Source organism: Pygocentrus nattereri, chromosome 29, assembly GCF_015220715.1.
Source record: "Pygocentrus nattereri isolate fPygNat1 chromosome 29, fPygNat1.pri, whole genome shotgun sequence".
Lineage (NCBI taxonomy): Eukaryota > Metazoa > Chordata > Actinopteri > Characiformes > Serrasalmidae > Pygocentrus > Pygocentrus nattereri.
In genome coordinates this window covers 17,481,592-17,494,320 of record NC_051239.1, presented here as the reverse complement: position 1 = coordinate 17,494,320, position 12,729 = coordinate 17,481,592, and the positions used below count along the sequence as shown (strand labels likewise).

Below are 12,729 nucleotides of genomic sequence, written 5' to 3'. Positions count from 1 at the left end.
ATGTAATTTTTCAGTGAAGGCAGAAAACTACTACTGTTTATTGCTGATCTTTCAAATACTGGATGTTACAGAACAGGGATGTCAGTTCTGTGACAGTTCTGTGAAAACTGAACCAATAAAGTGAAAATAGAACAAAAAAAGGATGAATGTAGAACAAAAATCCTCTTAAACCCATGTGAACAGATGGTGCTGTGATGCCCATAGAAGCTCTGAAGTGCAGTTACCCGACTCTGGACCCTCAATCAAGATATTTAACACAACACAACTTATTATTCAAATTATTCATTCTATCTTTATTGAAACATTGACCAATCAGGACATACATTTCTTAGAAAGTTTACAAAGAACAAATCACACTTCAGGTATCTTTATCATATTTCTGAGGATAAAGATAAAGACAATGAAGTAAGATAAAAATATATAAAAAGAATAAAAAGTGAAAAATAAGTAAAAATAAATATTGAAAACCACTCCGTTATGGAACTTGTGAAAACAAATATTTCTATAGTAAAAACAGCTTAACCAAGATAAATATCAAGGACAGGAAGATCAAAGAGGAAACGCACTTAATTAACAACTTAAAACTAACAAAGAAATGTAGGTATAAAGAGTATAAGATAAATATTTATCATAGTTCTGGCCTGAATAATTAGAATGAATTTGGTTTTTCTGACTCTTCATTTTTGTTCAGGAGCTTCATCTTTTCAGGCCAAAGAGATTGTAGCTTAATAAACAATAGAACACGAGAGTCAGTGCGCTGTTGCAAAAGAACAGCACGGCCGTGATTTGGTCGTAGATCATCAGAGCCGTGATGTTATAAGGCCTCTTTTCTGACCTGTCAGACTGAGTAATCTCTGATTGGCTGTTAAAGCACATTAAAATATATAGAATGTAAAATCCTGGTATTCACTCAGGAAGACGCTCCAGCTTCCCTCACTGTTCTTATGTTCTGTTCTCCTCATCAGGTCCAGCTGTGAAAACACAATGATCAACACTTCACATCAGTCTTCAGTAAGAGTCTATTCAGCCACTGATTCAGAGCATTTAAGAATAAATGAAGAACTTATTCATAATGTTTATGTATTCCACTCTCTGACTGCTTACAAACCACTCTGTAGCGTCATTTAGCTCACTGAGGCTAGCCTAGTTGGGGCAAAGTGCCTTCCTATTGACAAATTTGCTCGTTTGCTATTGTCCCCTGTGTGACCTCTGATGACCCCATGACGTCAGTCTTAGCCTTGACATTTCTGTGGCAGAGGCCACGACATGAACAAAGTAAGAAGTAGCTTTAGTAATGCACTGATATCAGAAATAAAAAGGTTCACAATAGCTTGAGAAAGAAAATCACTATTTAGACCAAATGTGCGCTTTAGGCTCTTCAGTGATTATAAAATGTCTGAAATTTATCCACAGAATCAGGAAATACTGTTTTAAAGTTCACTAAAACTAAATGTTCGAGTTTTTTGCATCAAATTAAGAATAATTTGACACAGAGAGCATTCTGAATGATTCTCTTCATCAAAGATGAAAATAAAGGTGTTGGTTAAACTCTCTTTTCTCTCTCAGCATCAACACTCATTAAATAACCACATTAAAGGCCGTAATATGACCAGCTTCTCACAGGCATTAAAGAATGCAGTCATTTTTTACAGTCAGCCTTAATTAATCAGAAGATGTGCTTCATTGTAATAATATCATCCCAGTCTTTTGTGCTTTGAGAGGGAAACTCCTATTAATGTTCATGCAGAGAGGCAATAAAGAGTCATTAACCCTCTTCTGGCTACTTTTTAACACTGTAATAGTGTTGGTGAGGCTTCAAGTCACACAAAAGCGTTTGAATCAGCTGCTGGTTTGCAGTAAAATGTCTCTCCAGCTCTCCTTGTGGAATAGAAGGACATTTGCTTTTCTCGAGCTCATACAGCTCCAGTCCAGTTTAGCTTTGTTGGTTCCAAATGATGATGGTGGAGGTTTGAGGTTTGCAGTGTGTTTTGGTGGCCCTGTTTTTGTGTTTTCATCTAGTGCGCACAGCATCACAGCAAAAATACAGGAAATTGTGTGAAAGACTGATGTTCAGTGAATGATCTACATTTCTGAAATCTTGGTAAAAGCCTAGTTGTGTAGTTTACACCCAGCGTAAGTGACCCACTACTGGCACTTTGAAGAAGCACACAGGGAGACTGAGTTTTTACCTCGAGCTCTGTAGCATTTGACCCCCAGCACGATGGACACCAGCAAATATGGAGACACTGCCATTAAACGGCTGAGCAGACTGAGCGCTGAGACTGGAGCTCCTGAATGGGACAAACATGATACACATAAACAATAAAATCACTGTAATGTAGAACAAAAAATACTGCTGAACGCATTTTAATGAAAATCTAAATGATAGTGATTAGAGGTTTTCTGTTAAAGCAGCAGACCTCTGACTGAGAACACACTCTTTGGTGACTCTCCTCTCTCTGGGTGTTTCCTCCTAACAGGCTTACAGGATTGTTTGAATGAATCTCCTGAGCTCCTACAGTATTCAGACTTTATTTGTTTGACACTCCTTAAAAAAATAAAAAGGTGCCACGGAGCTGTTTGAGTGATGCCATAGTAGAACCACTGCAGTCTTAAAGAACCATGTTTGGAGAAGAGATTTGTGAGCATGAAGAGCCTTTTAAAGTTTTAATGAAACTTTAAACTACCCTTTCTTTCCAAAACTATAGAAAGAGCAGTCTACAGTCAGGTCTCTGGTTTCCTCTCCCAGAATGACCTCCTGGACCAAAATCAATCAGGTTTTAAAAAAGGGCACTCCACTGAAACGGCTCTTTTATCTGTGATTGAGGCACTAAAAACTGCCAGAGCTGCAGGACAGTCCTCAGTACTCATTCTGCTGGACCTCTCAGCCGCTTTTGACACAGTCAATCATGAATTTCTCTTATCTACTCTATCAAACATGGGTATCTCAGACAATGCGCTACTATGGTTCAGATCGTACCTCACTGGGCGCTCATTCAAGGTGTCGTGGCATGGAGAGCTCTCCTCAGCCCACTCGCTATCCACTGGGGTTCCCCAGGGATCGGTACTGGGACCCCTTCTCTTTTCTATTTACACCACCTCTCTAGGCCGGGTTATCCGCTCACATGGCTTCTCGTACCATTGCTATGCTGATGACACTGTCATTCTGTCATTCCCGCCCGATGACCCGTCGATCTCTGTGCGGATATCGCAGTGCCTCTCGGACATATCCGCATATAACACCACCTTCAACTAAACCTGTCCAAGTCTGAACTTCTGGTTATACCAGCTAAACAATCCATTCAACACAACTTCACCATAACCATCGACTCACTCTCCCCGACAAAGGTTGCTAGGAACCTGGGGGTTATGGTAGATGACCAACTCTCCTTTACGCACCATGTTGCCTCGGTGGCTCGGTCCTGCCGCTTTGCGCTGTACAACATCAGACAGATACTGCCGTTTCTAACACAACAAGCCACCCAACTCTTGGTACAAGCAGTGGTCATCTCACGCCTTGGCTACTGCAATGCCATACTAACGGGCCTCCCGGCCTGTGTTGTAAAACCACTGAAGATGGTTCAGAATGCTGCAGCGCGTCTGGTCTTTAACCAACCAAAACGGGCGCATGTCACCCCACTGCTCATTGAGCTCCACTGGTTACCGGTTGCTGCTCGTATCAAATTTAAAACTCTTACGATTGCCTACAAGGTGTTAACAGAGCAGGCTCCTTCCTCCCTGCACTCGCTCCTAAAGGCTTACAGCACCGCCCGGCCGCTGCGATCCTCCAATGAACGTCGCTTAGCTTTGCCAAACATTCACACAAAGCAATCGAGACTGTTCTCATACTTGCTTCCCCAATGGTGGAACAAGCTACCTTCCGCTGTCAGAGCAGGGGCGTCCCTCGCTATGTTTAAGAAACTCCTGAAGACAGAGCTCTTCAGGGAGCACTTGCTCTAATCGCCTCTTGCAAATCTAGCCACTACCAACCTCATCTCCTTCTTGCCCTCCTTCCCTTCTCTACCCCGCTATTACCCTTTGGCCTCCTTTAAGGCCTGACTAGGTTGTTCTATGTACCTCATTATTTGTAAGTCGCTTTGGATAAAAGCGTCTGCTAAATGTAATGTAATGTAATGTAAACATGTTACACAGAGGTTCTTTGAACTTACATTCCATATCCCATTCACATAAATGGTTCTCCATAGAACCATTGAAAGAAAGGTTTTTTAAATAAGTGTTTCATCTTTGGCATCACACTAAGAAACCTTTGCTTCATTAAGTTAAGTGATACTTTTTTCATCCCACAAACAGGGAAATTCCACCTCTTTGTTTAACCCATCCGTGAAGTGAAACACCACATACACACTAGTGAACACACACACTAGGGAGTTAGGTGTCTTGCTCAAGGACACTTCAGTCATTGACTGTCAGTGCTGGGAATCGAACCGGCGACCTTCCGGTCACAAGGCCAGTTCCCTAACCTCCAGTCCACAACCCCTTAAATTTTCCCTTGCCTTTTTGTGTTAATCTCGTTTGCATTTCGTGTGGGGGCTGCGGAGAGTCGGTCCTTCTGTCATGTAACGATCCCCAATGGTTAGTCTATTTCACCCCAATCTAGTCATCTACAGCTCCCCAATGATTAGTGTTAAGAGTGGATCAGTAACCTGTTATTCATCCTTTATTTATTCTACTTCATGTTGAACTTTTTAAGTAGGAAAATCAGCCACTTTAAAATATTCCAAAATGCAGTTCTATAAATACAAATTGTTACATGTATAACATTTTATAACATTATTATACAATTATACAATTAATACTGTATAACATTACTCACCAGTAACGTTTACCCAGAGTGCATCACTGTAGTGTGTGTAGTAGACTGGGTTTCCTCTGCCAGCTCTGCACCAGTACTGACCTCCATCAGAGAGTCTAACTGAGCTGATGGTGTAGACGTTGGTGATGGTCTCCTTCTCAGAGCTCTGTGTGTGTTTGGACCAGTAAAACGTCCATCCAGCAGACTGATGGAGTTTACAGTACAGAGTCACTGTGATTCCTGTCAGTGCAGCTCCTTCAGGGTTTGAGGTGATTGTAGGTTTGACTTTTACTGCTGATGAAGAACAAAGTTCAGCTGATAGAATTTAGACTTTCAGCTTCATGTTATTTAGAGATGTAGCAGTGTTGGTTTAATGTAACACAGACAGCTTATGTTCAGTGTAACACAGGTCATGGTCAGTTGTTGAAGACTGAGACCAACTGATTGAACAAGTGGACTCAGGTGAGCTTCTGTTTAGTCAGAATGAAAATCTACAGACACGTCAACCATTTGCAGATCAGACTGGACACCCTGAACTAAACAAATCTGCTGGTGTGACTAATGTAAACACGGTTTCCACAACCCATTTTTTGTTCACTTTAAATTGGCTAGCATTCATATTTTGTCAGTTTTAAACATGTAAGTCTTCACTGTCTTTTACAGTCAGTTTCTATGTTACATGTTACCAGACTTACTGCTCTGTGAGCTTCTGAATTCTTCTTTATATCTCAATGTTTTAGTCTGTTAGTGTTACAGATGCTACCAGGTTACCAGAACTAAAAGGATGATGGACGTAGCAACAGTAACTAAGGAAGGCAGGACTTTCTCTGGATTTTGTAGTTGGTTAATTATTGCTGACCATGAGAACTTCTATAATGCATGATTTCTCAAGATGATCGATCATCAGATATGGTGACCCAAATAAAATGCTTTTACAGTGAACTTCTGAGGTTCTCTTGTAGGACTGGAAGTGTCCAGTTTTAGACTAGACTCTATTTACACCAACAAACAAACGTTTTATTTCTATTGTCTGTGGTTAAACTTGTCCTAAAGTTGTAGGTCAATGTAGAGGAAAACTTTATTTAATTCCAATGAACACAGCCTATAAGTTATTGATTGTTCAGGATAAACTTCTAGGAGATTAGTTAATCCACTTAGTCAAAAGGAAGAGGAAATGCCAAGTAAGTGAAAAACCAGAAGATACTTAAACTGGAGCTGAAAAATTATTATAAGATAAAAAGAAAACAACCGAGTTAAACATCAGATCTCAACATGATTGAATGTGTGACTTTCTGGAGGTTGAGAGAGAAAAATAAATACATTCAACTAAACTGGAGAAACTCAAAAAGGATGGAAAGCAGAACATTTTTCACTGCACTTCCAGAAAACCCTAAAACCAGCCCCACTGATATGTGTGGTTCATTATTTTTACATTTATTTTATTACAGTAATATATTTTTGACTGTTAATGACAGAAATCCAGTGAGAAAGACGCCACACTCACCTGATACAGTCAGTGTAACAGCTGCACTGGTGTGTGTGTAGATTCGGCCTGTTGACTGTGTTCCCTTACAGGTATAATCACCTGCATGAGTCTGATCAACATTAGAGATTTCATATTTCTTCCTTTGAGCATCTCTGAGAAGATTATTATTCTTATACCATTCATAATTCCAGTCATCTCCACTTTCTATTCCACATGTCAGAGTGACTCTCTCTCTGATGAACACATGACCAGCTGGCTGAACGTTCACTGTAGCTGATGGTCTCTCTGTTCAAAGATGATAAATACTTTTGGAATGTATATTCACCCTGAAGTTTAATGAAACTATACAAAAGATTTATGGAATATTGTGAAATAATTTTAGAATATTTTGAACAGTCATTCTAAACTAGTAAAAAGTAACTCAGAGAACATGACGGACCCCTCACTGTAATCCTGATGGGATCACTGTCCTGTGTGTTATAGACTCCTCTGCTCACTGCACACCGGTACTCTTCTTCTCCTGGACTAGACACTGTTATACTGATTGTGTTCAGCTGATGCTGTAAATCCTGAGAGTCTTTCTTCCAGAAAAAGCTCCAGTCAGACTGATACGGCGTCTCACAGGTCAGAGTAACTGTGTCTCCAGTATAGACTGAGCTCTGAGGATCCACTCTCAGTCTGGGTTTACCTGCTGATATAAAATGATGACGTCAGCAGAGCCGCTTTACTCTTTATAATATAAGAGGTAGTTTATCATCCTAATCTCGTGATCTGAGACTAACGAGACGGATGTTTTTATTTTCTATGGTTACAGAAATTAAAGACAAAATTATATCCTCAAGTTTTCATTCAAAGGCCAATTATTACCATCAGCTGATGCTGCCTGTGTTTATGAGATGAGCTACATGTACTTCTGACATTTTAAAGGGGAATTTGCCAAACTCACCTGATACAGTCAGTGTAACAGCTGCACTGGTGTGTGTGTAGATTCGGCCTGTTGACTGTGTTCCCTTACAGGTATAATCACCTGCATGAGTCTGATCAACATTAGAGATTTGATATTTCTTCCTTTGAGCATCTCTGAGAAGATTATTATTCTTATACCATTCATAATTCCAGTCATCTCCACTTTCTATTCCACATGTCAGAGTGACTCTCTCTCTGATGAACACATGACCAGCTGGCTGGACGTTCACTGTAGCTTTTGGTCTCTCTGTTCAAAGATGGTAAAGACACCTCATACTTTCTCTCTGAACATGAATTATGACAGTATTGAAAAATAATCACTCTTTTTTAATTACAGATGTTTTTTCAAGTCACTAGGACGTTACATTTTATGAGGTGTTATCAACTCCTACTGGGCTGCTGTGCCCATGTGAGTGTTTTTCAGTTGGTTTTGTGTCCTCTTGTGGATAGAAAGAGTTTCTAAAATGCAGTTAGTGTGGATGAGGATATTTTGGAAAAAAAGTCTGAAAAAAGTCTGAAAGTCACAGATTTCTTTAAAAAGTACTTAAAAACAAGTATCCTGAAGGAATGGAAGCTGTAATAAAGACAAAATATAGAAAAACTAAATAGCCAACAATTTGAGCTTGCATTTATTTGTTGAAGCTTTTGTGTCATTTTCTAATAGATATATTTGTTGTACATTTTTCCAACATGAAAGAATGACTTTGGCACAATATAAACAATATTTGTTTATGCACCTCTACAACTGTTAATAGCACAATCAATGTGAGAAAGGCAATGATTATAGAATTATTAATAAAGACTTTTCTCCACTTTTTCAGCTTCTGAATTATTTCTTATTTATAATTTATAGTTCAACTCCTTTTGATCAATGATACCTATTTGGGCTAAGATGATATTTTAACTGGGTAAACAAGCAACACCAGGAATTATTTGACTTCAAATCAAGTTTTTAATGTTAATATGAACTGCTTTCAGTGGCTGATTGTGGCACACATAAAGGAATTTATTCCACCAACAATGGACCCCCAACAACATGCCTACAGGCAAAATTGCCATAACCAGTGCCTTCCACCTGACCTTATCACACTTGGACAACAAGGACACTAATGTTAGAATAATGTTCATGAACTTCAGCTCAGCATTCAACACTAATATACTCAAGAAACTAGTCAGCAATCTTCACTCACTTGGACTGAACTAATCTCTCTGTAATTGGGCTCTAGTCTTTTTGAGTAACAGAATTCAGACAGTCAGGATCCAGAACAGACTATCCCACTGCAACACTCTGAATCCAGGAACTCGTCAGGATCTCTGTCCACCAGAACATCCTCCTTAGTGTACAAGGTACATGAGTGCCTCTACTTCCTATGGAGACTGAAAAGGCACAGCCTGTGTGTTCAGTACTGTTCAGGGTCACACTTTATAACACTCTTTCTTAGTTAATAAGTAACTAATCAGGAACAAAGCAGGAAAGACTGAGTAGTTCTGCATTAATGCTTAAGTAATTACACTTAACTGCCAAGAACTAGTAGTTAACTATTCAGTAGGTAATAGTGAACTAATGAATAGGGTGGGTCACTATTAACTAAACAAAAATTACTGAGTCTCACAGAGAATTTCTTAAGAACTATGGTTTATTAGAATAAAAACTTTACCGAAAGTTACCGATTAATTCTACATTAATTGTTCAATACCTGAGTCTGACAAGGTTCCTGCTAAACTATTAACTAATGTAGTGTATTCCAACACTTCCAACCGAGGAGTTAATCATGATGGGGAACAGTATTATAAAGTTAGACACATGGTAACTCATCATTAATGAACTAGGAGTTAATGAAGATCTGGAACAGTATTATAAAGTGAAACACATAGTAATTCACTATCAATGAACTAGGAGTTAATTATAATCAGGAACAGTATTATCAAGTGAAACACATGGAAAGTCATTATTATTGAACTTGGAGTTAATCATGGTCAGGAACAGAATTTTAAATTGAAATTCATGGTAACTCACTATTAATAAACCAGGAGTTAATTATAATCAGGAACAGTATTATAAAGTGAAACTCATGGTAAGTCACTATTAAAGACCTATTGTCTAATTTGATTTTAAAGCTCTTTATTTTATATTTTATTTCAAATGAAGTCTAAATGGTCTTTTCATGGTGGCTTATCTGGACAGATCAGAATGCTTTCATTTAATAATAAAAATGGATGTATGTTGTTTGGGTTATATTTAGTTGACCTTAGGTAGTTATTCTGAATGGACTTTTGAAAAGATTTTACAATATTTTTGTTTAAGTATTACTTAGTGTTTAATTTTACAAATTACATGTTATAAATATAATTTTCAACTTTATTTAATCTATAATGAATAATAATGAACATTTTTAGTGGTTTCATTTTTTTTTACCTTTTATTTCTTTTCATTTTTAAATTCTGAAAAGTCTTGTCTCAGTCTCAGTCTTGTCTTTGTCTTACTACTCCTGTTTTGTTTTGTTTTTTTTGGGGGGGGGGGGTTGTAGTCATGGTAGCATAAATAGAGTCATGACATATAAAATAAGAAACATTCTTTTATTGAACATTCTTCAATTGAATTAAATAAACTTACATTTACCAGTAGAGTTGCATAGGACAGTTTTTGTGAGTGATGGTAAAGGACAGCAGATAATCCTGCGTTCTCAGTGGATTAGTTTGATAATTCTGTTCATATTTCAGTTCTGGCTCACTGTATCTCCTGATGTACGATGAGTGAATCAGACTCATGGCGGACCCCTGGGCCGCTAAATTGAGACAAGACAAGATTTTATTCTGACCGCAGCACTAATGTACAGACACAGTTAGCTGACTTGCTAACTAATCTGAGTTATGTAGGTTCGGTCGTCTTGTACAATGCATGTTTTACTGTGTTGTTTCAGAATTATAAGCACATGTTAGTGCTTTATTAAACCTAAAGCTGCTGCCGATGTTCTGTGATGAAAGCTTGCTAGATAGCTAGTTTATTTTGCTGATGTTAGCTAAGCTGACAGGCAGTAAACCTTTATGGCTCAGAAATGAAACAGAAAGTTGTGTAAATATGTACTAGCAGAATATGCTGTGATCAGTCTCAGCTTTCAGACTTTCTCCTTCAGTAGTAATGACAGATTTGATTGATCATTTTGTTTGGATGTGTTATTTTCAGTGACATAGATAGCTAACCCAGGGATGTTTTCACATTTGGACTGTTCACAAATTAAAATGGACTTAATAAACAACTTATTTACTCTTATTTTTTTTTCAAAATATTTTTATTTATACTTTTGTACTATAGTACATAATCTCTTTAAGGGTTTTTTTTATTTCTAATGTAGTTCAATTTGTAATGCTGTTCCTGATCATGATAAACTTCTAGATCATTAATAGTGAATTACCATGTTTCATGTTGTTGTTTAGTTAATAGTGAACTACCCTAATCATTAGTTCACTATTATCTACTGAGAACTTAAGTAGTAGTTCTTGGTAGTTAAGTGTACTTACTTAAGCATTAATGCAGAACAACTCATTTGTTCCAGCTTTGTTACTTTTAACTAAGAAACAGTATTGTAAAGTGTTACCCTGTTCAAAAGCATCATACAGAGCATCCTGACCTGCAGCATCACCATCTGCTATAGAACCTGCTCCATCTCAGACAGGAAAGCACTGCAGCAGGTAGTAAATACTGACCAGTCCATCACTGGGTCAAGCTTTCCTGCTTCTAAACATATCTACACCAAACAGTGCGGAAGAGAAGTCTGCAGCATCAGGAAGGATCCCTCTGATCCATCACACAGACTGTTATCACCACTCTGATCTGGAAGGAGGTTACGGGACATTCAGGCCATGTAGGCCAGACTCATGAACAGTTCCTCCAGGCAGTCAGTCTGCTGAACAGGTGTACCTGATGGACCTTTGAACATTCTTACTGACCTGCTACCTCAGCCACACTGCTCACTTTCACTGTTTCACTTTACACTCTGCACTCAGACACTTTACTGTGAAACTTTAGCTCAGTCACTTTATAGATACAGTCAATTTCATCTGTATATTGTTTGCAGATTTGTGGGTGAATAACTGAATACTACTGTTAATTAGCACTGATAAAATATTATAATCATTTATTACACTGATAAAAATACACATAGAACTATTATTACTGCTGCAGATGGTCTATTTACTCTATTGTCCTGTGTTCACTAGCTGTGTAGTTGGAGTTATTGCTGTGTAGTTGTAGTTATTGCTGTGTAGTTGTAGTTATTATTTATTTAGTTATTGTTGTGTAGTTGTAGTTGTTGTTGAAAGCTGTAGTTATTGTTATGTAGTTGTAGTTATTATTATTTATTTAAAGTTATTCTTGTGTAGTTGTAGTTATTCTTGTGTAGCTGTAGTTATTGTTGAGAAGTTGTAGTTATTGTTATGTAGTTGTAGTTATTGTTGTTTATTTATAGTTATTGTTGTGTGGTTGTAGTTATTGTTATTTATTTATAGTTATTGTTATGTAGTTGTAGTTATTGCTGTGTAGTTGTAGTTATTGTTAAGAAGTTGTAGTTATTGCTGTGTAGTTGTAATTATTGTTATGTGATTTTAGTTATTGTTGTGTAGTTGTAGTTATTATTTATTTAATGTTATTCTTGTGTAGTTGTAGTTATTCTTGTGTAGTTGCAGTTATTGTTGAGAAGTTGTAGTTATTGTTATGTAGTTGTAGTTATTGTTATGTAGTTGTAGTTATTGTTGTTTATTTATAGTTAGTTGTGTAGTTGTAGTTACTGTTGAGTAGCTCTAGTAATTGTTTTGAAGTTTTAATCTGTATTGTAGTTTACTGTATTGTATCTTATTGTTATTGTATTGTATTGAATGGCTCAGAGTTCTGCATTCAACTCTGGTTCTTTTTCTCTTGGTGTCTGCAGTGACATTTGTTTCTAGCAGTATCTGAGACCAGGACCGTCTTTTTCTCTAAGTTATTAGTAACTAGCAAAGATACTTTCTCTAGATTGACAAAGCACTTCTTGTAAGTCGCTCTGGATAAGAGCGTCTGCTAAATGCTGTAAATGTAAATGTAGTTATTGTTTTGAAGTTGTAGTTATTGTATACTGTACAGTAGAATTTACTGTATAATGTCTGTATAGTGTATCTGTATTTATTGTATTGTTGTCTTTCTGCTGCTGGTCTATATTAAATTGACATTGTGTTCATCTCTCAGAACATGTGATCACATGAAAAGACAACAAAGCTGACTTTGACTAAATTGACACAAAGGGCTCATTTTCTGAAACATCTACATGTCCGACCATCAAATGTTTGATTGTTGAAATGGGAGTGTTTTTGTATTTTTGTGTGAATGGAGAGATTTTGTAAACATGCTACTGATGTGGATGAGAATTTTAAGATTTAGAAGAAAACTGTAACAATGGCCACATATGTACAGACGAGGCCAACAGACTGAAAG

The 12,729-nt window shown here is 37.4% G+C and overlaps 1 long non-coding RNA gene across 2 annotated transcripts; it reads right to left on the bottom strand.

The window, feature by feature from the left end:
- Window positions 1-269: 269 nt before the first annotated feature.
- LOC119262823 lies at window positions 270-7,288 on the bottom strand. Of its 2 annotated transcripts, XR_005129937.1 has the most exons (4): window positions 7,246-7,288; window positions 4,835-5,107; window positions 2,190-2,291; window positions 270-971 (listed from the first exon to the last, which is right to left on the bottom strand). It is a non-coding gene; the product is annotated as an uncharacterized LOC119262823 (long non-coding RNA). The 2 variants fall into 2 exon arrangements; XR_005129936.1 differs by lacking the exon at window positions 7,246-7,288 and having other exon boundaries at window positions 4,835-5,314.
- Window positions 7,289-12,729: the final 5,441 nt, after the last annotated feature.